We start from the raw sequence: 25,446 nt of genomic DNA, 5'->3' as shown, positions 1-25,446 counted from the left end.
CCCAAACCTGCCTCCTCCTCAAGCCCACGCATTATTACATAGAATACAATTAGGCAGCGCTCTCAGGTTACAGAATTGTCAACGATGCTCTCGTTAAAACACCAGCACCGTCAGACAGACAGCATGCTAGCCTGTGAAATGCGATCAGTTCTTTCAGACACGGCTCATGATGAATGTAGCCACACAAGGAGGACTGCAGCTATGCTGCGCCCCGAGCCGAACTGGGAGAATGGCTACCTACCAAAGTGCTGCACACTCTCATTTCACCCTCAGAGGCAGAAAAGAGGACGGCAAAGGACTCATGGGTCTCCCATGCTCTCCGCAAAGGACTCCCATTCCTCCTGCGGACCAAAGGTAGCAACAAAAGCAGCTTTTTATTTGTAGAGCACACAACTTTTGGAAAATACACAGCTAAAACTGTCCCCGCTTTAAGTGCTTTACAGCACTTAAAGCGGGGACAGTTTTAGCTGTGTAATTTGAAAAACTTGCCTCTAAGTGCATAGATGCTGAAGTTCGAATGGGGGAACTGTGTCCACTTGCGTTGAGCATTCTTTCAGTGAGAAAGGATTTGGTTACATTTTGACTCTTTAGCACTGATTCTCATTCTTGTCAATCAACTGTGAAATTTCTGTGTTAATTTCTAGCAGAGGTAATAGAGTTAGTCCAAAATCGTAGGTGTATATAAGTCCAGGTTGACAAGTATGCCCAAAATCCCAGGCACTGAGCTGAAAAGGGGATCACTTCCCAGTGGGCCTCACGTCCCACAGAAACCGCTGCGCAAAAGTCGAGAAACAGATACAGAAAGTGACTGGCCTAAGGCTTGTCACTTGAATGTGAGTGGCTGAATGAGTGGCGGATGGTTGGAAACGAAATCCAAATCCCCTGACCTCTAATTTCAGAGGGTGCAGTGCCTCCCCAATGCCCGATTTTAGAGTTAAACGTCTCAGCAAGAGCTTTACTGCACTGAAGTCACCCTGAAAAGACATCAGCTTCCATCCGCACAGTCATTGCCCCCGGGTCTCTAATGAGAGTTTGCCCAGTTAAAGTTGCAACATTGGGTTTCACGTGAGAGATCTTGACTTTCAGCCTGTAACTTTTGAAAAGGGTCCATGTACTTAGGGGTTCCTGCTACAAAGTAAGAGTCAAGGACCCTCTTCCGCAAAGAGGAGCTGGCCTTAATGGGAAATGGAGAACGAGCTCCTTTAAATCACCGCTCTGTCACCAATCATTAAGAAAACTTTCTAAGAACATACATGTACTGTGTCTCCAGGAGGGCTGGGATTTGTGCAAGCTTCTGAGTAACATGCTACCACAGGAAGGTGGAGGTCCTGCTCAGCCCTAGAGACAGACACACACATACAAACACACACACAGAAACTTTAGACACACAACTGGTAGTGTCGAGCCAAAGGCTTAGTAGTATGAGGAGGGCACTGAACCCATCCGTGCTCCAAAGAAGGAGAGGCCTTTCCCTGATCCACACGTGCATTCTCCCTCCTTCTCCCCCAAACCTGCCTCCTCCTCAAGCCCACGCATTATTACATAGAATACAATTAGGCAGCGCTCTCAGGTTACAGAATTGTCAACGATGCTCTCGTTAAAACACCAGCACCGTCAGACAGACAGCATGCTAGCCTGTGAAATGCGATCAGTTCTTTCAGACACGGCTCATGATGAATGTAGCCACACAAGGAGGACTGCAGCTATGCTGCGCCCCGAGCCGAACTGGGAGAATGGCTACCTACCAAAGTGCTGCACACTCTCATTTCACCCTCAGAGGCAGAAAAGAGGACGGCAAAGGACTCATGGGTCTCCCATGCTCTCCGCAAAGGACTCCCATTCCTCCTGCGGACCAAAGGTAGCAACAAAAGCAGCTTTTTATTTGTAGAGCACACAACTTTTGGAAAATACACAGCTAAAACTGTCCCCGCTTTAAGTTCTTTACAGCACTTAAAGCGGGGACAGTTTTAGCTGTGTAATTTGAAAAACTTGCCTCTAAGTGCATAGATGCTGAAGTTCGAATGGGGGAACTGTGTCCACTTGCGTTGAGCATTCTTTCAGTGAGAAAGGATTTGGTTACATTTTGACTCTTTAGCACTGATTCTCATTCTTGTCAATCAACTGTGAAATTTCTGTGTTAATTTCTAGCAGAGGTAATAGAGTTAGTCCAAAATCGTAGGTGTATATAAGTCCAGGTTGACAAGTATGCCCAAAATCCCAGGCACTGAGCTGAAAAGGGGATCACTTCCCAGTGGGCCTCACGTCCCACAGAAACCGCTGCGCAAAAGTCGAGAAACAGATACAGAAAGTGACGGCCTAAGGCTTGTCACTTGAATGTGAGTGGCTGAATGCGTGGCGGATGGTTGGAAACGAAATCCAAATCCCCTGACCTCTAATTTCAGAGGGTGCAGTGCCTCCCCAATGCCCGATTTTAGAGTTAAACGTCTCAGCAAGAGCTTTACTGCACTGAAGTCACCCTGAAAAGACATCAGCTTCCATCCGCACAGTCATTGCCCCCGGGTCTCTAATGAGAGTTTGCCCAGTTAAAGTTGCAACATTGGGTTTCACGTGAGAGATCTTGACTTTCAGCCTGTAACTTTTGAAAAGGGTCCATGTACTTAGGGGTTCCTGCTACAAAGTAAGAGTCAAGGACCCTCTTCCGCAAAGAGGAGCTGGCCTTAGTGGGAAATGGAGAACGAGCTCCTTTAAATCACCGCTCTGTCACCAATCATTAAGAAAACTTTCTAAGAACATACATGTACTGTGTCTCCAGGAGGGCTGGGATTTGTGCAAGCTTCTGAGTAACATGCTACCACAGGAAGGTGGAGGTCCTGCTCAGCCCTAGAGACAGACACACACATACAAACACACACACAGAAACTTTAGACACACAACTGGTAGTGTCGAGCCAAAGGCTTAGTAGTATGAGGAGGGCACTGAACCCATCCGTGCTCCAAAGAAGGAGAGGCCTTTCCCTGATCCACACGTGCATTCTCCCTCCTTCTCCCCCAAACCTGCCTCCTCCTCAAGCCCACGCATTATTACATAGAATACAATTAGGCAGCGCTCTCAGGTTACAGAATTGTCAACGATGCTCTCGTTAAAACACCAGCACCGTCAGACAGACAGCATGCTAGCCTGTGAAATGCGATCAGTTCTTTCAGACACGGCTCATGATGAATGTAGCCACACAAGGAGGACTGCAGCTATGCTGCGCCCCGAGCCGAACTGGGAGAATGGCTACCTACCAAAGTGCTGCACACTCTCATTTCACCCTCAGAGGCAGAAAAGAGGACGGCAAAGGACTCATGGGTCTCCCATGCTCTCCGCAAAGGACTCCCATTCCTCCTGCGGACCAAAGGTAGCAACAAAAGCAGCTTTTTATTTGTAGAGCACACAACTTTTGGAAAATACACAGCTAAAACTGTCCCCGCTTTAAGTGCTTTACAGCACTTAAAGCGGGGACAGTTTTAGCTGTGTAATTTGAAAAACTTGCCTCTAAGTGCATAGATGCTGAAGTTCGAATGGGGGAACTGTGTCCACTTGCGTTGAGCATTCTTTCAGTGAGAAAGGATTTGGTTACATTTTGACTCTTTAGCACTGATTCTCATTCTTGTCAATCAACTGTGAAATTTCTGTGTTAATTTCTAGCAGAGGTAATAGAGTTAGTCCAAAATCGTAGGTGTATATAAGTCCAGGTTGACAAGTATGCCCAAAATCCCAGGCACTGAGCTGAAAAGGGGATCACTTCCCAGTGGGCCTCACGTCCCACAGAAACCGCTGCGCAAAAGTCGAGAAACAGATACAGAAAGTGACTGGCCTAAGGCTTGTCACTTGAATGTGAGTGGCTGAATGAGTGGCGGATGGTTGGAAATGAAATCCAAATCCCCTGACCTCTAATTTCAGAGGGTGCAGTGCCTCCCCAATGCCCGATTTTAGAGTTAAACGTCTCAGCAAAGCTTTACTGCACTGAAGTCACCCTGAAAAGACATCAGCTTCCATCCGCACAGTCATTGCCCCCGGGTCTCTAATGAGAGTTTGCCCAGTTAAAGTTGCAACATTGGGTTTAACGTGAGAGATCTTGACTTTCAGCCTGTAACTTTTGAAAAGGGTCCATGTACTTAGGGGTTCCTGCTACAAAGTAAGAGTCAAGGACCCTCTTCCGCAAAGAGGAGCTGGCCTTAGTGGGAAATGGAGAACGAGCTCCTTTAAACCACCGCTCTGTCACCAATCATTAAGAAAACTTTCTAAGAACATACATGTACTGTGTCTCCAGGAGGGCTGGGATTTGTGCAAGCTTCTGAGTAACATGCTACCACAGGAAGGTGGAGGTCCTGCTCAGCCCTAGAGACAGACACACACATACAAACACACACACAGAAACTTTAGACACACAACTGGTAGTGTCGAGCCAAAGGCTTAGTAGTATGAGGAGGGCACTGAACCCATCCGTGCTCCAAAGAAGGAGAGGCCTTTCCCTGATCCACACGTGCATTCTCCCTCCTTCTCCCCCAAACCTGCCTCCTCCTCAAGCCCACGCATTATTACATAGAATACAATTAGGCAGCGCTCTCAGGTTACAGAATTGTCAACGATGCTCTCGTTAAAACACCAGCACCGTCAGACAGACAGCATGCTAGCCTGTGAAATGCGATCAGTTCTTTCAGACACGGCCCATGATGAATGTAGCCACACAAGGAGGACTGCAGCTATGCTGCGCCCCGAGCCGAACTGGGAGAATGGCTACCTACCAAAGTGCTGCACACTCTCATTTCACCCTCAGAGGCAGAAAAGAGGACGGCAAAGGACTCATGGGTCTCCCATGCTCTCCGCAAAGGACTCCCATTCCTCCTGCGGACCAAAGGTAGCAACAAAAGCAGCTTTTTATTTGTAGAGCACACAACTTTTGGAAAATACACAGCTAAAACTGTCCCCGCTTTAAGTGCTTTACAGCACTTAAAGCGGGGACAGTTTTAGCTGTGTAATTTGAAAAACTTGCCTCTAAGTGCATAGATGCTGAAGTTCGAATGGGGGAACTGTGTCCACTTGCGTTGAGCATTCTTTCAGTGAGAAAGGATTTGGTTACATTTTGACTCTTTAGCACTGATTCTCATTCTTGTCAATCAACTGTGAAATTTCTGTGTTAATTTCTAGCAGAGGTAATAGAGTTAGTCCAAAATCGTAGGTGTATATAAGTCCAGGTTGACAAGTATGCCCAAAATCCCAGGCACTGAGCTGAAAAGGGGATCACTTCCCAGTGGGCCTCACGTCCCACAGAAACCGCTGCGCAAAAGTCGAGAAACAGATACAGAAAGTGACTGGCCTAAGGCTTGTCACTTGAATGTGAGTGGCTGAATGAGTGGCGGATGGTTGGAAATGAAATCCAAATCCCCTGACCTCTAATTTCAGAGGGTGCAGTGCCTCCCCAATGCCCGATTTTAGAGTTAAACGTCTCAGCAAGAGCTTTACTGCACTGAAGTCACCCTGAAAAGACATCAGCTTCCATCCGCACAGTCATTGCCCCCGGGTCTCTAATGAGAGTTTGCCCAGTTAAAGTTGCAACATTGGGTTTAACGTGAGAGATCTTGACTTTCAGCCTGTAACTTTTGAAAAGGGTCCATGTACTTAGGGGTTCCTGCTACAAAGTAAGAGTCAAGGACCCTCTTCCGCAAAGAGGAGCTGGCCTTAGTGGGAAATGGAGAACGAGCTCCTTTAAACCACCGCTCTGTCACCAATCATTAAGAAAACTTTCTAAGAACATACATGTACTGTGTCTCCAGGAGGGCTGGGATTTGTGCAAGGTTCTGAGTAACAAGCTACCACAGGGAGGTGGAGGTCCTGCTCAGCCCTAGAGACAGACACACACATACAAACACACACACAGAAACTTTAGACACACAACTGGTAGTGTCGAGCCAAAGTCTTAGTAGTATGAGGAGGGCACTGAACCCATCCGTGCTCCAAAGAAGGTGAGGCCTTTCCCTGATCCACACGTTCATTCTCCCTCCTTCTCCCCCAAACCTGCCTCCTCCTCAAGCCCACGCATTATTACATAGAATACAATTAGGCAACGCTCTCAGGTTACAGAATTGTCAACGATGCTCTCGTTAAAACACCAGCACAGTCAGACAGACAGCATGCTAGCCTGTGAAATGCGATCAGTTCTTTCAGACACGGCTCATGATGAATGTAGCCACACAAGGAGGACTGCAGCTATGCTGCGCCCCGAGCCGAACTGGGAGAATGGCTACCTACCAAAGTGCTGCACACTCTCATTTCACCCTCAGAGGCAGAAAAGAGGACGGCAAAGGACTCATGGGTCTCCCATGCTCTCCGCAAAGGACTCCCATTCCTCCTGCGGACCAAAGGTAGCAACAAAAGCAGCTTTTTATTTGTAGAGCACACAACTTTTGGAAAATACACAGCTAAAACTGTCCCCGCTTTAAGTGCTGTAAAGCACTTAAAGCGGGGACAGTTTTAGCTGTGTAATTTGAAAAACTTGCCTCTAAGTGCATAGATGCTGAAGTTCGAATGGGGGAACTGTGTCCACTTGCGTTGAGCATTCTTTCAGTGAGAAAGGATTTGGTTACATTTTGACTCTTTAGCACTGATTCTCATTCTTGTCAATCAACTGTGAAATTTCTGTGTTAATTTCTAGCAGAGGTAATAGAGTTAGTCCAAAATCGTAGGTGTATATAAGTCCAGGTTGACAAGTATGCCCAAAATCCCAGGCACTGAGCTGAAAAGGGGATCACTTCCCAGTGGGCCTCACGTCCCACAGAAACCGCTGCGCAAAAGTCGAGAAACAGATACAGAAAGTGACTGGCCTAAGGCTTGTCACTTGAATGTGAGTGGCTGAATGAGTGGCGGATGGTTGGAAATGAAATCCAAATCCCCTGACCTCTAATTTCAGAGGGTGCAGTGCCTCCCCAATGCCCGATTTTAGAGTTAAACGTCTCAGCAAGAGCTTTACTGCACTGAAGTCACCCTGAAAAGACATCAGCTTCCATCCGCACAGTCATTGCCCCCGGGTCTCTAATGAGAGTTTGCCCAGTTAAAGTTGCAACATTGGGTTTAACGTGAGAGATCTTGACTTTCAGCCTGTAACTTTTGAAAAGGGTCCATGTACTTAGGGGTTCCTGCTACAAAGTAAGAGTCAAGGACCCTCTTCCGCAAAGAGGAGCTGGCCTTAGTGGGAAATGGAGAACGAGCTCCTTTAAATCACCGCTCTGTCACCAATCATTAAGAAAACTTTCTAAGAACATACATGTACTGTGTCTCCAGGAGGGCTGGGATTTGTGCAAGCTTCTGAGTAACATGCTACCACAGGAAGGTGGAGGTCCTGCTCAGCCCTAGAGACAGACACACACATACAAACACACACACAGAAACTTTAGACACACAACTGGTAGTGTCGAGCCAAAGGCTTAGTAGTATGAGGAGGGCACTGAACCCATCCGTGCTCCAAAGAAGGAGAGGCCTTTCCCTGATCCACACGTGCATTCTCCCTCCTTCTCCCCCAAACCTGCCTCCTCCTCAAGCCCACGCATTATTACATAGAATACAATTAGGCAGCGCTCTCAGGTTACAGAATTGTCAACGATGCTCTCGTTAAAACACCAGCACCGTCAGACAGACAGCATGCTAGCCTGTGAAATGCGATCAGTTCTTTCAGACACGGCTCATGATGAATGTAGCCACACAAGGAGGACTGCAGCTATGCTGCGCCCCGAGCCGAACTGGGAGAATGGCTACCTACCAAAGTGCTGCACACTCTCATTTCACCCTCAGAGGCAGAAAAGAGGACGGCAAAGGACTCATGGGTCTCCCATGCTCTCCGCAAAGGACTCCCATTCCTCCTGCGGACCAAAGGTAGCAACAAAAGCAGCTTTTTATTTGTAGAGCACACAACTTTTGGAAAATACACAGCTAAAACTGTCCCCGCTTTAAGTGCTTTACAGCACTTAAAGCGGGGACAGTTTTAGCTGTGTAATTTGAAAAACTTGCCTCTAAGTGCATAGATGCTGAAGTTCGAATGGGGGAACTGTGTCCACTTGCGTTGAGCATTCTTTCAGTGAGAAAGGATTTGGTTACATTTTGACTCTTTAGCACTGATTCTCATTCTTGTCAATCAACTGTGAAATTTCTGTGTTAATTTCTAGCAGAGGTAATAGAGTTAGTCCAAAATCGTAGGTGTATATAAGTCCAGGTTGACAAGTATGCCCAAAATCCCAGGCACTGAGCTGAAAAGGGGATCACTTCCCAGTGGGCCTCACGTCCCACAGAAACCGCTGCGCAAAAGTCGAGAAACAGATACAGAAAGTGACTGGCCTAAGGCTTGTCACTTGAATGTGAGTGGCTGAATGAGTGGCGGATGGTTGGAAATGAAATCCAAATCCCCTGACCTCTAATTTCAGAGGGTGCAGTGCCTCCCCAATGCCCGATTTTAGAGTTAAACGTCTCAGCAAGAGCTTTACTGCACTGAAGTCACCCTGAAAAGACATCAGCTTCCATCCGCACAGTCATTGCCCCCGGGTCTCTAATGAGAGTTTGCCCAGTTAAAGTTGCAACATTGGGTTTCACGTGAGAGATCTTGACTTTCAGCCTGTAACTTTTGAAAAGGGTCCATGTACTTAGGGGTTCCTGCTACAAAGTAAGAGTCAAGGACCCTCTTCCGCAAAGAGGAGCTGGCCTTAGTGGGAAATGGAGAACGAGCTCCTTTAAATCACCGCTCTGTCACCAATCATTAAGAAAACTTTCTAAGAACATACATGTACTGTGTCTCCAGGAGGGCTGGGATTTGTGCAAGCTTCTGAGTAACATGCTACCACAGGAAGGTGGAGGTCCTGCTCAGCCCTAGAGACAGACACACACATACAAACACACACACAGAAACTTTAGACACACAACTGGTAGTGTCGAGCCAAAGGCTTAGTAGTATGAGGAGGGCACTGAACCCATCCGTGCTCCAAAGAAGGAGAGGCCTTTCCCTGATCCACACGTGCATTCTCCCTCCTTCTCCCCCAAACCTGCCTCCTCCTCAAGCCCACGCATTATTACATAGAATACAATTAGGCAGCGCTCTCAGGTTACAGAATTGTCAACGATGCTCTCGTTAAAACACCAGCACCGTCAGACAGACAGCATGCTAGCCTGTGAAATGCGATCAGTTCTTTCAGACACGGCTCATGATGAATGTAGCCACACAAGGAGGACTGCAGCTATGCTGCGCCCCGAGCCGAACTGGGAGAATGGCTACCTACCAAAGTGCTGCACACTCTCATTTCACCCTCAGAGGCAGAAAAGAGGACGGCAAAGGACTCATGGGTCTCCCATGCTCTCCGCAAAGGACTCCCATTCCTCCTGCGGACCAAAGGTAGCAACAAAAGCAGCTTTTTATTTGTAGAGCACACAACTTTTGGAAAATACACAGCTAAAACTGTCCCCCGCTTTAAGTGCTTTACAGCACTTAAAGCGGGGACAGTTTTAGCTGTGTAATTTGAAAAACTTGCCTCTAAGTGCATAGATGCTGAAGTTCGAATGGGGGAACTGTGTCCACTTGCGTTGAGCATTCTTTCAGTGAGAAAGGATTTGGTTACATTTTGACTCTTTAGCACTGATTCTCATTCTTGTCAATCAACTGTGAAATTTCTGTGTTAATTTCTAGCAGAGGTAATAGAGTTAGTCCAAAATCGTAGGTGTATATAAGTCCAGGTTGACAAGTATGCCCAAAATCCCAGGCACTGAGCTGAAAAGGGGATCACTTCCCAGTGGGCCTCACGTCCCACAGAAACCGCTGCGCAAAAGTCGAGAAACAGATACAGAAAGTGACTGGCCTAAGGCTTGTCACTTGAATGTGAGTGGCTGAATGAGTGGCGGATGGTTGGAAACGAAATCCAAATCCCCTGACCTCTAATTTCAGAGGGTGCAGTGCCTCCCCAATGCCCGATTTTAGAGTTAAACGTCTCAGCAAGAGCTTTACTGCACTGAAGTCACCCTGAAAAGACATCAGCTTCCATCCGCACAGTCATTGCCCCCGGGTCTCTAATGAGAGTTTGCCCAGTTAAAGTTGCAACATTGGGTTTAACGTGAGAGATCTTGACTTTCAGCCTGTAACTTTTGAAAAGGGTCCATGTACTTAGGGGTTCCTGCTACAAAGTAAGAGTCAAGGACCCTCTTCCGCAAAGAGGAGCTGGCCTTAGTGGGAAATGGAGAACGAGCTCCTTTAAATCACCGCTCTGTCACCAATCATTAAGAAAACTTTCTAAGAACATACATGTACTGTGTCTCCAGGAGGGCTGGGATTTGTGCAAGCTTCTGAGTAACATGCTACCACAGGAAGGTGGAGGTCCTGCTCAGCCCTAGAGACAGACACACACATACAAACACACACACAGAAACTTTAGACACACAACTGGTAGTGTCGAGCCAAAGGCTTAGTAGTATGAGGAGGGCACTGAACCCATCCGTGCTCCAAAGAAGGAGAGGCCTTTCCCTGATCCACACGTGCATTCTCCCTCCTTCTCCCCCAAACCTGCCTCCTCCTCAAGCCCACGCATTATTACATAGAATACAATTAGGCAGCGCTCTCAGGTTACAGAATTGTCAACGATGCTCTCGTTAAAACACCAGCACCGTCAGACAGACAGCATGCTAGCCTGTGAAATGCGATCAGTTCTTTCAGACACGGCCCATGATGAATGTAGCCACACAAGGAGGACTGCAGCTATGCTGCGCCCCGAGCCGAACTGGGAGAATGGCTACCTACCAAAGTGCTGCACACTCTCATTTCACCCTCAGAGGCAGAAAAGAGGACGGCAAAGGACTCATGGGTCTCCCATGCTCTCCGCAAAGGACTCCCATTCCTCCTGCGGACCAAAGGTAGCAACAAAAGCAGCTTTTTATTTGTAGAGCACACAACTTTTGGAAAATACACAGCTAAAACTGTCCCCGCTTTAAGTGCTTTACAGCACTTAAAGCGGGGACAGTTTTAGCTGTGTAATTTGAAAAACTTGCCTCTAAGTGCATAGATGCTGAAGTTCGAATGGGGGAACTGTGTCCACTTGCGTTGAGCATTCTTTCAGTGAGAAAGGATTTGGTTACATTTTGACTCTTTAGCACTGATTCTCATTCTTGTCAATCAACTGTGAAATTTCTGTGTTAATTTCTAGCAGAGGTAATAGAGTTAGTCCAAAATCGTAGGTGTATATAAGTCCAGGTTGACAAGTATGCCCAAAATCCCAGGCACTGAGCTGAAAAGGGGATCACTTCCCAGTGGGCCTCACGTCCCACAGAAACCGCTGCGCAAAAGTCGAGAAACAGATACAGAAAGTGACTGGCCTAAGGCTTGTCACTTGAATGTGAGTGGCTGAATGAGTGGCGGATGGTTGGAAATGAAATCCAAATCCCCTGACCTCTAATTTCAGAGGGTGCAGTGCCTCCCCAATGCCCGATTTTAGAGTTAAACGTCTCAGCAAGAGCTTTACTGCACTGAAGTCACCCTGAAAAGACATCAGCTTCCATCCGCACAGTCATTGCCCCCGGGTCTCTAATGAGAGTTTGCCCAGTTAAAGTTGCAACATTGGGTTTAACGTGAGAGATCTTGACTTTCAGCCTGTAACTTTTGAAAAGGGTCCATGTACTTAGGGGTTCCTGCTACAAAGTAAGAGTCAAGGACCCTCTTCCGCAAAGAGGAACTGGCCTTAGTGGGAAATGGAGAACGAGCTCCTTTAAACCACCGCTCTGTCACCAATCATTAAGAAAACTTTCTAAGAACATACATGTACTGTGTCTCCAGGAGGGCTGGGATTTGTGCAAGCTTCTGAGTAACATGCTACCACAGGAAGGTGGAGGTCCTGCTCAGCCCTAGAGACAGACACACACATACAAACACACACACAGAAACTTTAGACACACAACTGGTAGTGTCGAGCCAAAGGCTTAGTAGTATGAGGAGGGCACTGAACCCATCCGTGCTCCAAAGAAGGAGAGGCCTTTCCCTGATCCACACGTGCATTCTCCCTCCTTCTCCCCCAAACCTGCCTCCTCCTCAAGCCCACGCATTATTACATAGAATACAATTAGGCAGCGCTCTCAGGTTACAGAATTGTCAACGATGCTCTCGTTAAAACACCAGCACCGTCAGACAGACAGCATGCTAGCCTGTGAAATGCGATCAGTTCTTTCAGACACGGCTCATGATGAATGTAGCCACACAAGGAGGACTGCAGCTATGCTGCGCCCCGAGCCGAACTGGGAGAATGGCTACCTACCAAAGTGCTGCACACTCTCATTTCACCCTCAGAGGCAGAAAAGAGGACGGCAAAGGACTCATGGGTCTCCCATGCTCTCCGCAAAGGACTCCCATTCCTCCTGCGGACCAAAGGTAGCAACAAAAGCAGCTTTTTATTTGTAGAGCACACAACTTTTGGAAAATACACAGCTAAAACTGTCCCCGCTTTAAGTTCTTTACAGCACTTAAAGCGGGGACAGTTTTAGCTGTGTAATTTGAAAAACTTGCCTCTAAGTGCATAGATGCTGAAGTTCGAATGGGGGAACTGGGTCCACTTGCGTTGAGCATTCTTTCAGTGAGAAAGGATTTGGTTACATTTTGACTCTTTAGCACTGATTCTCATTCTTGTCAATCAACTGTGAAATTTCTGTGTTAATTTCTAGCAGAGGTAATAGAGTTAGTCCAAAATCGTAGGTGTATATAAGTCCAGGTTGACAAGTATGCCCAAAATCCCAGGCACTGAGCTGAAAAGGGGATCACTTCCCAGTGGGCCTCACGTCCCACAGAAACCGCTGCGCAAAAGTCGAGAAACAGATACAGAAAGTGACGGCCTAAGGCTTGTCACTTGAATGTGAGTGGCTGAATGCGTGGCGGATGGTTGGAAACGAAATCCAAATCCCCTGACCTCTAATTTCAGAGGGTGCAGTGCCTCCCCAATGCCCGATTTTAGAGTTAAACGTCTCAGCAAGAGCTTTACTGCACTGAAGTCACCCTGAAAAGACATCAGCTTCCATCCGCACAGTCATTGCCCCCGGGTCTCTAATGAGAGTTTGCCCAGTTAAAGTTGCAACATTGGGTTTCACGTGAGAGATCTTGACTTTCAGCCTGTAACTTTTGAAAAGGGTCCATGTACTTAGGGGTTCCTGCTACAAAGTAAGAGTCAAGGACCCTCTTCCGCAAAGAGGAGCTGGCCTTAGTGGGAAATGGAGAACGAGCTCCTTTAAATCACCGCTCTGTCACCAATCATTAAGAAAACTTTCTAAGAACATACATGTACTGTGTCTCCAGGAGGGCTGGGATTTGTGCAAGCTTCTGAGTAACATGCTACCACAGGAAGGTGGAGGTCCTGCTCAGCCCTAGAGACAGACACACACATACAAACACACACACAGAAACTTTAGACACACAACTGGTAGTGTCGAGCCAAAGGCTTAGTAGTATGAGGAGGGCACTGAACCCATCCGTGCTCCAAAGAAGGAGAGGCCTTTCCCTGATCCACACGTGCATTCTCCCTCCTTCTCCCCCAAACCTGCCTCCTCCTCAAGCCCACGCATTATTACATAGAATACAATTAGGCAGCGCTCTCAGGTTACAGAATTGTCAACGATGCTCTCGTTAAAACAACAGCACCGTCAGACAGACAGCATGCTAGCCTGTGAAATGCGATCAGTTCTTTCAGACACGGCTCATGATGAATGTAGCCACACAAGGAGGACTGCAGCTATGCTGCGCCCCGAGCCGAACTGGGAGAATGGCTACCTACCAAAGTGCTGCACACTCTCATTTCACCCTCAGAGGCAGAAAAGAGGACGGCAAAGGACTCATGGGTCTCCCATGCTCTCCGCAAAGGACTCCCATTCCTCCTGCGGACCAAAGGTAGCAACAAAAGCAGCTTTTTATTTGTAGAGCACTCAACTTTTGGAAAATACACAGCTAAAACTGTCCCCGCTTTAAGTGCTTTACAGCACTTAAAGCGGGGACAGTTTTAGCTGTGTAATTTGAAAAACTTGCCTCTAAGTGCATAGATGCTGAAGTTCGAATGGGGGAACTGTGTCCACTTGCGTTGAGCATTCTTTCAGTGAGAAAGGATTTGGTTACATTTTGACTCTTTAGCACTGATTCTCATTCTTGTCAATCAACTGTGAAATTTCTGTGTTAATTTCTAGCAGAGGTAATAGAGTTAGTCCAAAATCGTAGGTGTATATAAGTCCAGGTTGACAAGTATGCCCAAAATCCCAGGCACTGAGCTGAAAAGGGGATCACTTCCCAGTGGGCCTCACGTCCCACAGAAACCGCTGCGCAAAAGTCGAGAAACAGATACAGAAAGTGACGGCCTAAGGCTTGTCACTTGAATGTGAGTGGCTGAATGCGTGGCGGATGGTTGGAAACGAAATCCAAATCCCCTGACCTCTAATATCAGAGGGTGCAGTGCCTCCCCAATGCCCGATTTTAGAGTTAAACGTCTCAGCAAGAGCTTTACTGCACTGAAGTCACCCTGAAAAGACATCAGCTTCCATCCGCACAGTCATTGCCCCCGGGTCTCTAATGAGAGTTTGCCCAGTTAAAGTTGCAACATTGGGTTTAACGTGAGAGATCTTGACTTTCAGCCTGTAACTTCTGAAAAGGGTCCATGTACTTAGGGGTTCCTGCTACAAAGTAAGAGTCAAGGACCCTCTTCCGCAAAGAGGAGCTGGCCTTAGTGGGAAATGGAGAACGAGCTCCTTTAAATCACCGCTCTGTCACCAATCATTAAGAAAACTTTCTAAGAACATACATGTACTGTGTCTCCAGGAGGGCTGGGATTTGTGCAAGCTTCTGAGTAACATGCTACCACAGGAAGGTGGAGGTCCTGCTCAGCCCTAGAGACAGACACACACATACAAACACACACACAGAAACTTTAGACACACAACTGGTAGTGTCGAGCCAAAGGCTTAGTAGTATGAGGAGGGCACTGAACCCATCCGTGCTCCAAAGAAGGAGAGGCCTTTCCCTGATCCACACGTGCATTCTCCCTCCTTCTCCCCCAAACCTGCCTCCTCCTCAAGCCCACGCATTATTACATAGAATACAATTAGGCAGTGCTCTCAGGTTACAGAATTGTCAACGATGCTCTCGTTAAAACACCAGCACAGTCAGACAGACAGCATGCTAGCCTGTGAAATGCGATCAGTTCTTTCAGACACGGCTCATGATGAATGTAGCCACACAAGGAGGACTGCAGCTATGCTGCGCCCCGAGCCGAACTGGGAGAATGGCTACCTACCAAAGTGCTGCACACTCTCATTTCACCCTCAGAGGCAGAAAAGAGGACGGCAAAGGACTCATGGGTCTCCCATGCTCTCCGCAAAGGACTCCCATTCCTCCTGCGGACCAAAGGTAGCAACAAAAGCAGCTTTTTATTTGTAGAGCACTCAACTTTTGGAAAATACACAGCTAAAACTGTCCCCGCTTTAAGTGCTTTACAGCACTTAAAGCGGGGACAGTTTTAGCTGTGTAATTTGAAAAACTTGCCTCTAAGTGCATAGATGCTGAAGTTCGAATGGGGGAACTGTGTCCACTTGCGTTGAGCATTCTTTCAGTGAGAAAGGATTTGGTTACATTTTGACTCTTTAGCACTGATTCTCATTCTTGTCAATCAACTGTGAAATTTCTGTGTTAATTTCTAGCAGAGGTAATAGAGTTAGTCCAAAATCGTAGGTGTATATAAGTCCAGGTTGACAAGTATGCCCAAAATCCCAGGCACTGAGCTGAAAAGGGGATCACTTCCCAGTGGGCCTCACGTCCCACAGAAACCGCTGCACAAAAGTCGAGAAACAGATACAGAAAGTGACTGGCCTAAGGCTTGTCACTTGAATGTGAGTGGCTGAATGAGTGGCGGATGGTTGGAAACGAAATCCAAATCCCCTGACCTCTAATTTCAGAGGGTGCAGTGCCTCCCCAATGCCCGATTTTAGAGTTAAACGTCTCAGCAAGAGCTTTACTGCACTGAAGTCACCCTGAAAAGACATCAGCTTCCATCCGCACAGTCATTGCCCCCGGGTCTCTAATGAGAGTTTGCCCAGTTAAAGTTGCAACATTGGGTTTAACGTGAGAGATCTTGACTTTCAGCCTGTAACTTTTGAAAAGGGTCCATGTACTTAGGGGTTCCTGCTACAAAGTAAGAGTCAAGGACCCTCTTCCGCAAAGAGGAGCTGGCCTTAGTGGGAAATGGAGAACGAGCTCCTTTAAATCACCGCTCTGTCACCAATCATTAAGAAAACTTTCTAAGAACATACATGTACTGTGTCTCCAGGAGGGCTGGGATTTGTGCAAGCTTCTGAGTAACATGCTACCACAGGAAGGTGGAGGTCCTGCTCAGCCCTAGAGACAGACACACACATACAAACACACACACAGAAACTTTAGACACACAACTGGTAGTGTCGAGCCAAAGGCTTAGTAGTATGAGGAGGGCACTGAACCCATCCGTGCTCCAAAGAAGGAGAGGCCTTTCCCTGATCCACACGTGCATTCTCCCTCCTTCTCCCCCAAACCTGCCTCCTCCTCAAGCGCACGCATTATTACATAGAATACAATTAGGCAGCGCTCTCAGGTTACAGAATTGTCAACGATGCTCTCGTTAAAACAACAGCACCGTCAGACAGACAGCATGCTAGCCTGTGAAATGCGATCAGTTCTTTCAGACACGGCTCATGATGAATGTAGCCACACAAGGAGGACTGCAGCTATGCTGCGCCCCGAGCCAAACTGGGAGAATGGCTACCTACCAAAGTGCTGCACACTCTCATTTCACCCTCAGAGGCAGAAAAGAGGACGGCAAAGGACTCATGGGTCTCCCATGCTCTCCGCAAAGGACTCCCATTCCTCCTGCGGACCAAAGGTAGCAACAAAAGCAGCTTTTTATTTGTAGAGCACACAACTTTTGGAAAATACACAGCTAAAACTGTCCCCGCTTTAAGTGCTTTACAGCACTTAAAGCGGGGACAGTTTTAGCTGTGTAATTTGAAAAACTTGCCTCTAAGTGCATAGATGCTGAAGTTCGAATGGGGGAACTGTGTCCACTTGCGTTGAGCATTCTTTCAGTGAGAAAGGATTTGGTTACATTTTGACTCTTTAGCACTGATTCTCATTCTTGTCAATCAACTGTGAAATTTCTGTGTTAATTTCTAGCAGAGGTAATAGAGTTAGTCCAAAATCGTAGGTGTATATAAGTCCAGGTTGACAATTATGTCCAAAATCCCAGGCACTGAGCTGAAAAGGGGATCACCTCCCAGTGGGCCTCACGTCCCACAGAAACCGCTGCGCAAAAGTCGAGAAACAGATACAGAAAGTGACTGGCCTAAGGCTTGTCACTTGAATGTGAGTGGCTGAATGAGTGGCGGATGGTTGGAAACGAAATCCAAATCCCCTGACCTCTAATTTCAGAGGGTGCAGTGCCTCCCCAATGCCCGATTTTAGAGTTAAACGTCTCAGCAAGAGCTTTACTGCACTGAAGTCACCCTGAAAAGACATCAGCTTCCATCCGCACAGTCATTGCCCCCGGGTCTCTAATGAGAGTTTGCCCAGTTAAAGTTGCAACATTGGGTTTCACGTGAGAGATCTTGACTTTCAGCCTGTAACTTTTGAAAAGGGTCCATGTACTTAGGGGTTCCTGCTACAAAGTAAGAGTCAAGGACCCTCTTCCGCAAAGAGGAGCTGGCCTTAGTGGGAAATGGAGAACGAGCTCCTTTAAACCACTGCTCTGTCACCAATCATTAAGAAAACTTTCTAAGAACATACATGTACTGTGTCTCCAGGAGGGCTGGGATTTGTGCAAGCTTCTGAGTAACATGCTACCACAGGAAGGTGGAGGTCCTGCTCAGCCCTAGAGACAGACACACACATACAAACACACACACAGAAACTTTAGACACACAACTGGTAGTGTCGAGCCAAAGGCTTAGTAGTATGAGGAGGGCACTGAACCCATCCGTGCTCCAAAGAAGGTGAGGCCTTTCCCTGATCCACACGTGCATTCTCCCTCCTTCTCCCCCAAACCTGCCTCCTCCTCAAGCGCACGCATTATTACATAGAATACAATTAGGCAGCGCTCTCAGGTTACAGAATTGTCAACGATGCTCTCGTTAAAACAACAGCACCGTCAGACAGACAGCATGCTAGCCTGTGAAATGCGATCAGTTCTTTCAGACACGGCTCATGATGAATGTAGCCACACAAGGAGGACTGCAGCTATGCTGCGCCCCGAGCCGAACTGGGAGAATGGCTACCTACCAAAGTGCTGCACACTCTCATTTCACCCTCAGAGGCAGAAAAGAGGACGGCAAAGGACTCATGGGTCTCCCATGCTCTCCGCAAAGGACTCCCATTCCTCCTGCGGACCAAAGGTAGCAACAAAAGCAGCTTTTTATTTGTAGAGCACACAACTTTTGGAAAATACACAGCTAAAACTGTCCCCGCTTTAAGTGCTTTACAGCACTTAAAGCGGGGACAGTTTTAGCTGTGTAATTTGAAAAACTTGCCTCTAAGTGCATAGATGCTGAAGTTCGAATGGGGGAACTGTGTCCACTTGCGTTGAGCATTCTTTCAGTGAGAAAGGATTTGGTTACATTTTGACTCTTTAGCACTGATTCTCATTCTTGTCAATCAACTGTGAAATTTCTGTGTTAATTTCTAGCAGAGGTAATAGAGTTAGTCCAAAATCGTAGGTGTATATAAGTCCAGGTTGACAAGTATGCCCAAAATCCCAGGCACTGAGCTGAAAAGGGGATCACCTCCCAGTGGGCCTCACGTCCCACAGAAACCGCTGCGCAAAAGTCGAGAAACAGATACAGAAAGTGACTGGCCTAAGGCTTGTCACTTGAATGTGAGTGGCTGAATGAGTGGCGGATGGTTGGAAACGAAATCCAAATCCCCTGACCTCTAATTTCAGAGGGTGCAGTGCCTCCCCAACGCCCGATTTTAGAGTTAAACGTCTCAGCAAGAGCTTTACTGCACTGAAGTCACCCTGAAAAGACATCAGCTTCCATCCGCACAGTCATTGCCCCCGGGTCTCTAATGAGAGTTTGCCCAGTTAAAGTTGCAACATTGGGTTTAACGTGAGAGATCTTGACTTTCAGCCTGTAACTTTTGAAAAGGGTCCATGTACTTAGGGGTTCCTGCTACAAAGTAAGAGTCAAGGACCCTCTTCCGCAAAGAGGAGCTGGCCTTAGTGGGAAATGGAGAACGAGCTCCTTTAAACCACCGCTCTGTCACCAATCATTAAGAAAACTTTCTAAGAACATACATGTACTGTGTCTCCAGGAGGGCTGGGATTTGTGCAAGCTTCTGAGTAACATGCTACCACAGGAAGGTGGAGGTCCTGCTCAGCCCTAGAGACAGACACACACATACAAACACACACACAGAAACTTTAGACACACAACTGGTAGTGTCGAGCCAAAGGCTTAGTAGTATGAGGAGGGCACTGAACCCATCCGTGCTCCAAAGAAGGAGAGGCCTTTCCCTGATCCACACGTGCATTCTCCCTCCTTCTCCCCCAAACCTGCCTCCTCCTCAAGCCCACGCATTATTACATAGAATACAATTAGGCAGTGCTCTCAGGTTACAGAATTGTCAACGATGCTCTCGTTAAAACACCAGCACAGTCAGACAGACAGCATGCTAGCCTGTGAAATGCGATCAGTTCTTTCAGACACGGCTCATGATGAATGTAGCCACACAAGGAGGACTGCAGCTATGCTGCGCCCCGAGCCGAACTGGGAGAATGGCTACCTACCAAAGTGCTGCACACTCTCATTTCACCCTCAGAGGCAGAAAAGAGGACGGCAAAGGACTCATGGGTCTCCCATGCTCTCCACAAAGGACTCCCATTCCTCCTGCGGACCAAAGGTAGCAACAAAAGCAGCTTTTTATTTGTAGAGCACACAACTTTTGGAAAATACACAGCTAAAACTGTCCCCGCTTTAAGTGCAGCACTTAAAGCGGGGACAGTTTTAGCTGTGTAATTTGAAAAACTTGCCTCTAAGTGCATAGATGCTGAAGTTCGAATGGGGGAACTGTGTCCACTTGCGTTGAGCATTCTTTCAGTGAGAAAGGATTTGGTTACATTTTGACTCTTTAGCACTGATTCTCATTCTTGTCAATCAACTGTGAAATTTCTGTGTTAATTTCTAGCAGAGGTAATAGAGTTAGTCCAAAATCGTAGGTGTATATAAGTCCAGGTTGACAAGTATGCCCAAAATCCCAGGCACTGAGCTGAAAAGGGGATCACTTCCCAGTGGGCCTCACGTCCCACAGAAACCGCTGCGCAAAAGTCGAGAAACAGATACAGAAAGTGACTGGCCTAAGGCTTGTCACTTGAATGTGAGTGGCTGAATGAGTGGCGGATGGTTGGAAACGAAATCCAAATCCCCTGACCTCTAATTTCAGAGGGTGCAGTGCCTCCCCAACGCCCGATTTTAGAGTTAAACATCTCAGCAAGAGCTTTACTGCACTGAAGTCACCCTGAAAAGACATCAGCTTCCATCCGCACAGTCATTGCCCCCGGGTCTCTAATGAGAGTTTGCCCAGTTAAAGTTGCAACATTGGGTTTAACGTGAGAGATCTTGACTTTCAGCCTGTAACTTTTGAAAAGGGTCCATGTACTTAGGTATTCCTGCTACAAAGTAAGAGTCAAGGACCCTCTTCCGCAAAGAGGAGCTGGCCTTAGTGGGAAATGGAGAACGAGCTCCTTTAAATCACCGCTCTGTCACCAATCATTAAGAAAACTTTCTAAGAACATACATGTACTGTGTCTCCAGGAGGGCTGGGATTTGTGCAAGGTTCTGAGTAACATGCTACCACAGGAAGGTGGAGGTCCTGCTCAGCCCTAGAGACAGACACACACATACAAACACACACACAGAAACTTTAGACACACAACTGGTAGTGCCGAGCCAAAGGCTTAGTAGTATGAGGAGGGCACTGAACCCATCCGTGCTCCAAAGAAGGAGAGGCCTTTCCCTGATCCACACGTGCATTCTCCCTCCTTCTCCCCCAAACCTGCCTCCTCCTCAAGCCCACGCATTATTACATAGAATACAATTAGGCAGCGCTCTCAGGTTACAGAATTGTCAACGATGCTCTCGTTAAAACACCAGCACCGTCAGACAGACAGCATGCTAGCCTGTGAAATGCGATCAGTTCTTTCAGACACGGCCCATGATGAATGTAGCCACACAAGGAGGACTGCAGCTATGCTGCGCCCCGAGCCGAACTGGGAGAATGGCTACCTACCAAAGTGCTGCACACTCTCATTTCACCCTCAGAGGCAGAAAAGAGGACGGCAAAGGACTCATGGGTCTCCCATGCTCTCCGCAAAGGACTCCCATTCCTCCTGCGGACCAAAGGTAGCAACAAAAGCAGCTTTTTATTTGTAGAGCACACAACTTTTGGAAAATACACAGCTAAAACTGTCCCCGCTTTAAGTGCTTTACAGCACTTAAAGCGGGGACAGTTTTAGCTGTGTAATTTGAAAAACTTGCCTCTAAGTGCATAGATGCTGAAGTTCGAATGGGGGATCTCTGTCCACTTGCGTTGAGCATTCTTTCAGTGAGAAAGGATTTGGTTACATTTTGACTCTTTAGCACTGATTCTCATTCTTGTCAATCAACTGTGAAATTTCTGTGTTAATTTCTAGCAGAGGTAATAGAGTTAGTCCAAAATCGTAGGTGTATATAAGTCCAGGTTGACAAGTATGCCCAAAATCCCAGGCACTGAGCTGAAAAGGGGATCACTTCCCAGTGGGCCTCACGTCCCACAGAAACCGCTGCGCAAAAGTCGAGAAACAGATACAGAAAGTGACTGGCCTAAGGCTTGTCACTTGAATGTGAGTGGCTGAATGAGTGGCGGATGGTTGGAAATGAAATCCAAATCCCCTGACCTCTAATTTCAGAGGGTGCAGTGCCTCCCCAATGCCCGATTTTAGAGTTAAACGTCTCAGCAAGAGCTTTACTGCACTGAAGTCACCCTGAAAAGACAACAGCTTCCATCCGCACAGTCATTGCCCCCGGGTCTCTAATGAGAGTTTGCCCAGTTAAAGTTGCAACATTGGGTTTCACGTGAGAGATCTTGACTTTCAGCCTGTAACTTTTGAAAAGGGTCCATGTACTTAGGGGTTCCTGCTACAAAGTAAGAGTCAAGGACCCTCTTCCGCAAAGAGGAGCTGGCCTTAGTGGGAAATGGAGAACGAGCTCCTTTAAATCACCGCTCTGTCACCAATCATTAAGAAAACTTTCTAAGAACATACATGTACTGTGTCTCCAGGAGGGCTGGGATTTGTGCAAGCTTCTGAGTAACATGCTACCACAGGAAGGTGGAGGTCCTGCTCAGCCCTAGAGACAGACACACACATACAAACACACACACAGAAACTTTAGACACACAACTGGTAGTGTCGAGCCAAAGGCTTAGTAGTATGAGGAGGGCACTGAACCCATCCGTGCTCCAAAGAAGGAGAGGCCTTTCCCTGATCCACACGTGCATTCTCCCTCCTTCTCCCCCAAACCTGCCTCCTCCTCAAGCCCACGCATTATTACATAGAATACAATTAGGCAGCGCTCTCAGGTTACAGAATTGTCAACGATGCTCTCGTTAAAACACCAGCACAGTCAGACAGACAGCATGCTAGCCTGTGAAATGCGATCAGTTCTTTCAGACACGGCTCATGATGAATGTAGCCACACAAGGAGGACTGCAGCTATGCTGCGCCCCGAGCCGAACTGGGAGAATGGCTACCTACCAAAGTGCTGCACACTCTCATTTCACCCTCAGAGGCAGAAAAGAGGACGGCAAAGGACTCATGGGTCTCCCATGCTCTCCGCAAAGGACTCCCATTCCTCCTGCGGACCAAAGGTAGCAACAAAAGCAGCTTTTTATTTGTAGAGCACACAACTTTTGGAAAATACACAGCTAAAACTGTCCCCGCTTTAAGTGCTTTACAGCACTTAAAGCGGGGACAGTTTTAGCTGTGTAATTTGAAAAACTTGCCTCTAAGTGCATAGATGCTGAAGTTCGAATGGGGGAACTGTGTCCACTTGCGTTGAGCATTCTTTCAGTGAGAAAGGATTTGGTTACATTTTGACTCTTTAGCACTGATTCTCATTCTTGTCAATCAACTGTGAAATTTCTGTGTTAATTTCTAGCAGAGGTAATAGAGTTAGTCCAAAATCGTAGGTGTATATAAGTCCAGGTTGACAAGTATGCCCAAAATCCCAGGCACTGAGCTGAAAAGGGGATCACTTCCCAGTGGGCCTCACGTCCCACAGAAACCGCTGCGCAAAAGTCGAGAAACAGATACAGAAAGTGACTGGCCTAAGGCTTGTCACTTGAATGTGAGTGGCTGAATGAGTGGCGGATGGTTGGAAATGAAATCCAAATCCCCTGACCTCTAATTTCAGAGGGTGCAGTGCCTCCCCAACGCCCGATTTTAGAGTTAAACGTCTCAGCAAGAGCTTTACTGCACTGAAGTCACCCTGAAAAGACATCAGCTTCCATCCGCACAGTCATTGCCCCCGGGTCTCTAATGAGAGTTTGCCCAGTTAAAGTTGCAACATTGGGTTTAACGTGAGAGATCTTGACTTTCAGCCTGTAACTTTTGAAAAGGGTCCATGTACTTAGGGGTTCCTGCTACAAAGTAAGAGTCAAGGACCCTCTTCCGCAAAGAGGAGCTGGCCTTAGTGGGAAATGGAGAACGAGCTCCTTTAAACCACCGCTCTGTCACCAATCATTAAGAAAACTTTCTAAGAACATACATGTACTGTGTCTCCAGGAGGGCTGGGATTTGTGCAAGCTTCTGAGTAACATGCTACCACAGGAAGGTGGAGGTCCTGCTCAGCCCTAAAGACAGACACACACATACAAACACACACACAGAAACTTTAGACACACAACTGGTAGTGTCGAGCCAAAGTCTTAGTAGTATGAGGAGGGCACTGAACCCATCCGTGCTCCAAAGAAGGTGAGGCCTTTCCCTGATCCACACGTGCATTCTCCCTCCTTCTCCCCCAAACCTGCCTCCTCCTCAAGCCCACGCATTATTACATAGAATACAATTAGGCAGCGCTCTCAGGTTACAGAATTGTCAACGATGCTCTCGTTAAAACACCAGCACAGTCAGACAGACAGCATGCTAGCCTGTGAAATGCGATCAGTTCTTTCAGACACGGCTCATGATGAATGTAGCCACACAAGGAGGACTGCAGCTATGCTGCGCCCCGAGCCGAACTGGGAGAATGGCTACCTACCAAAGTGCTGCACACTCTCATTTCACCCTCAGAGGCAGAAAAGAGGACGGCAAAGGACTCATGGGTCTCCCATGCTCTCCGCAAAGGACTCCCATTCCTCCTGCGGACCAAAGGTAGCAACAAAAGCAGCTTTTTATTTGTAGAGCACACAACTTTTGGAAAATACACAGCTAAAACTGTCCCCGCTTTAAGTGCTTTACAGCACTTAAAGCGGGGACAGTTTTAGCTGTGTAATTTGAAAAACTTGCCTCTAAGTGCATAGATGCTGAAGTTCGAATGGGGGAACTGTGTCCACTTGCGTTGAGCATTCTTTCAGTGAGAAAGGATTTGGTTACATTTTGACTCTTTAGCACTGATTCTCATTCTTGTCAATCAACTGTGAAATTTCTGTGTTAATTTCTAGCAGAGGTAATAGAGTTAGTCCAAAATCGTAGGTGTATATAAGTCCAGGTTGACAAGTATGCCCAAAATCCCAGGCACTGAGCTGAAAAGGGGATCACTTCCCAGTGGGCCTCACGTCCCACAGAAACCGCTGCGCAAAAGTCGAGAAACAGATACAGAAAGTGACTGGCCTAAGGCTTGTCACTTGAATGTGAGTGGCTGAATGAGTGGCGGATGGTTGGAAACGAAATCCAAATCCCCTGACCTCTAATTTCAGAGGGTGCAGTGCCTCCCCAACGCCCGATTTTAGAGTTAAACATCTCAGCAAGAGCTTTACTGCACTGAAGTCACCCTGAAAAGACATCAGCTTCCATCCGCACAGTCATTGCCCCCGGGTATCTAATGAGAGTTTGCCCAGTTAAAGTTGCAACATTGGGTTTAACGTGAGAGATCTTGACTTTCAGCCTGTAACTTTTGAAAAGGGTCCATGTACTTAGGTATTCCTGCTACAAAGTAAGAGTCAAGGACCCTCTTCCGCAAAGAGGAGCTGGCCTTAGTGGGAAATGGAGAACGAGCTCCTTTAAATCACCGCTCTGTCACCAATCATTAAGAAAACTTTCTAAGAACATACATGTACTGTGTCTCCAGGAGGGCTGGGATTTGTGCAAGCTTCTGAGTAACATGCTACCACAGGAAGGTGGAGGTCCTGCTCAGCCCTAGAGACAGACACACACATACAAACACACACACAGAAACTTTAGACACACA

This window comes from Aotus nancymaae, unplaced genomic scaffold (assembly GCF_030222135.1).
Source record: "Aotus nancymaae isolate 86718 unplaced genomic scaffold, 86718_ANA_hifiasm-v0.15.2.pri h1tg000002l, whole genome shotgun sequence".
In the NCBI taxonomy this organism is placed as follows: domain Eukaryota; kingdom Metazoa; phylum Chordata; class Mammalia; order Primates; family Aotidae; genus Aotus; species Aotus nancymaae.
This window is presented reverse-complemented; position numbering follows the sequence as displayed.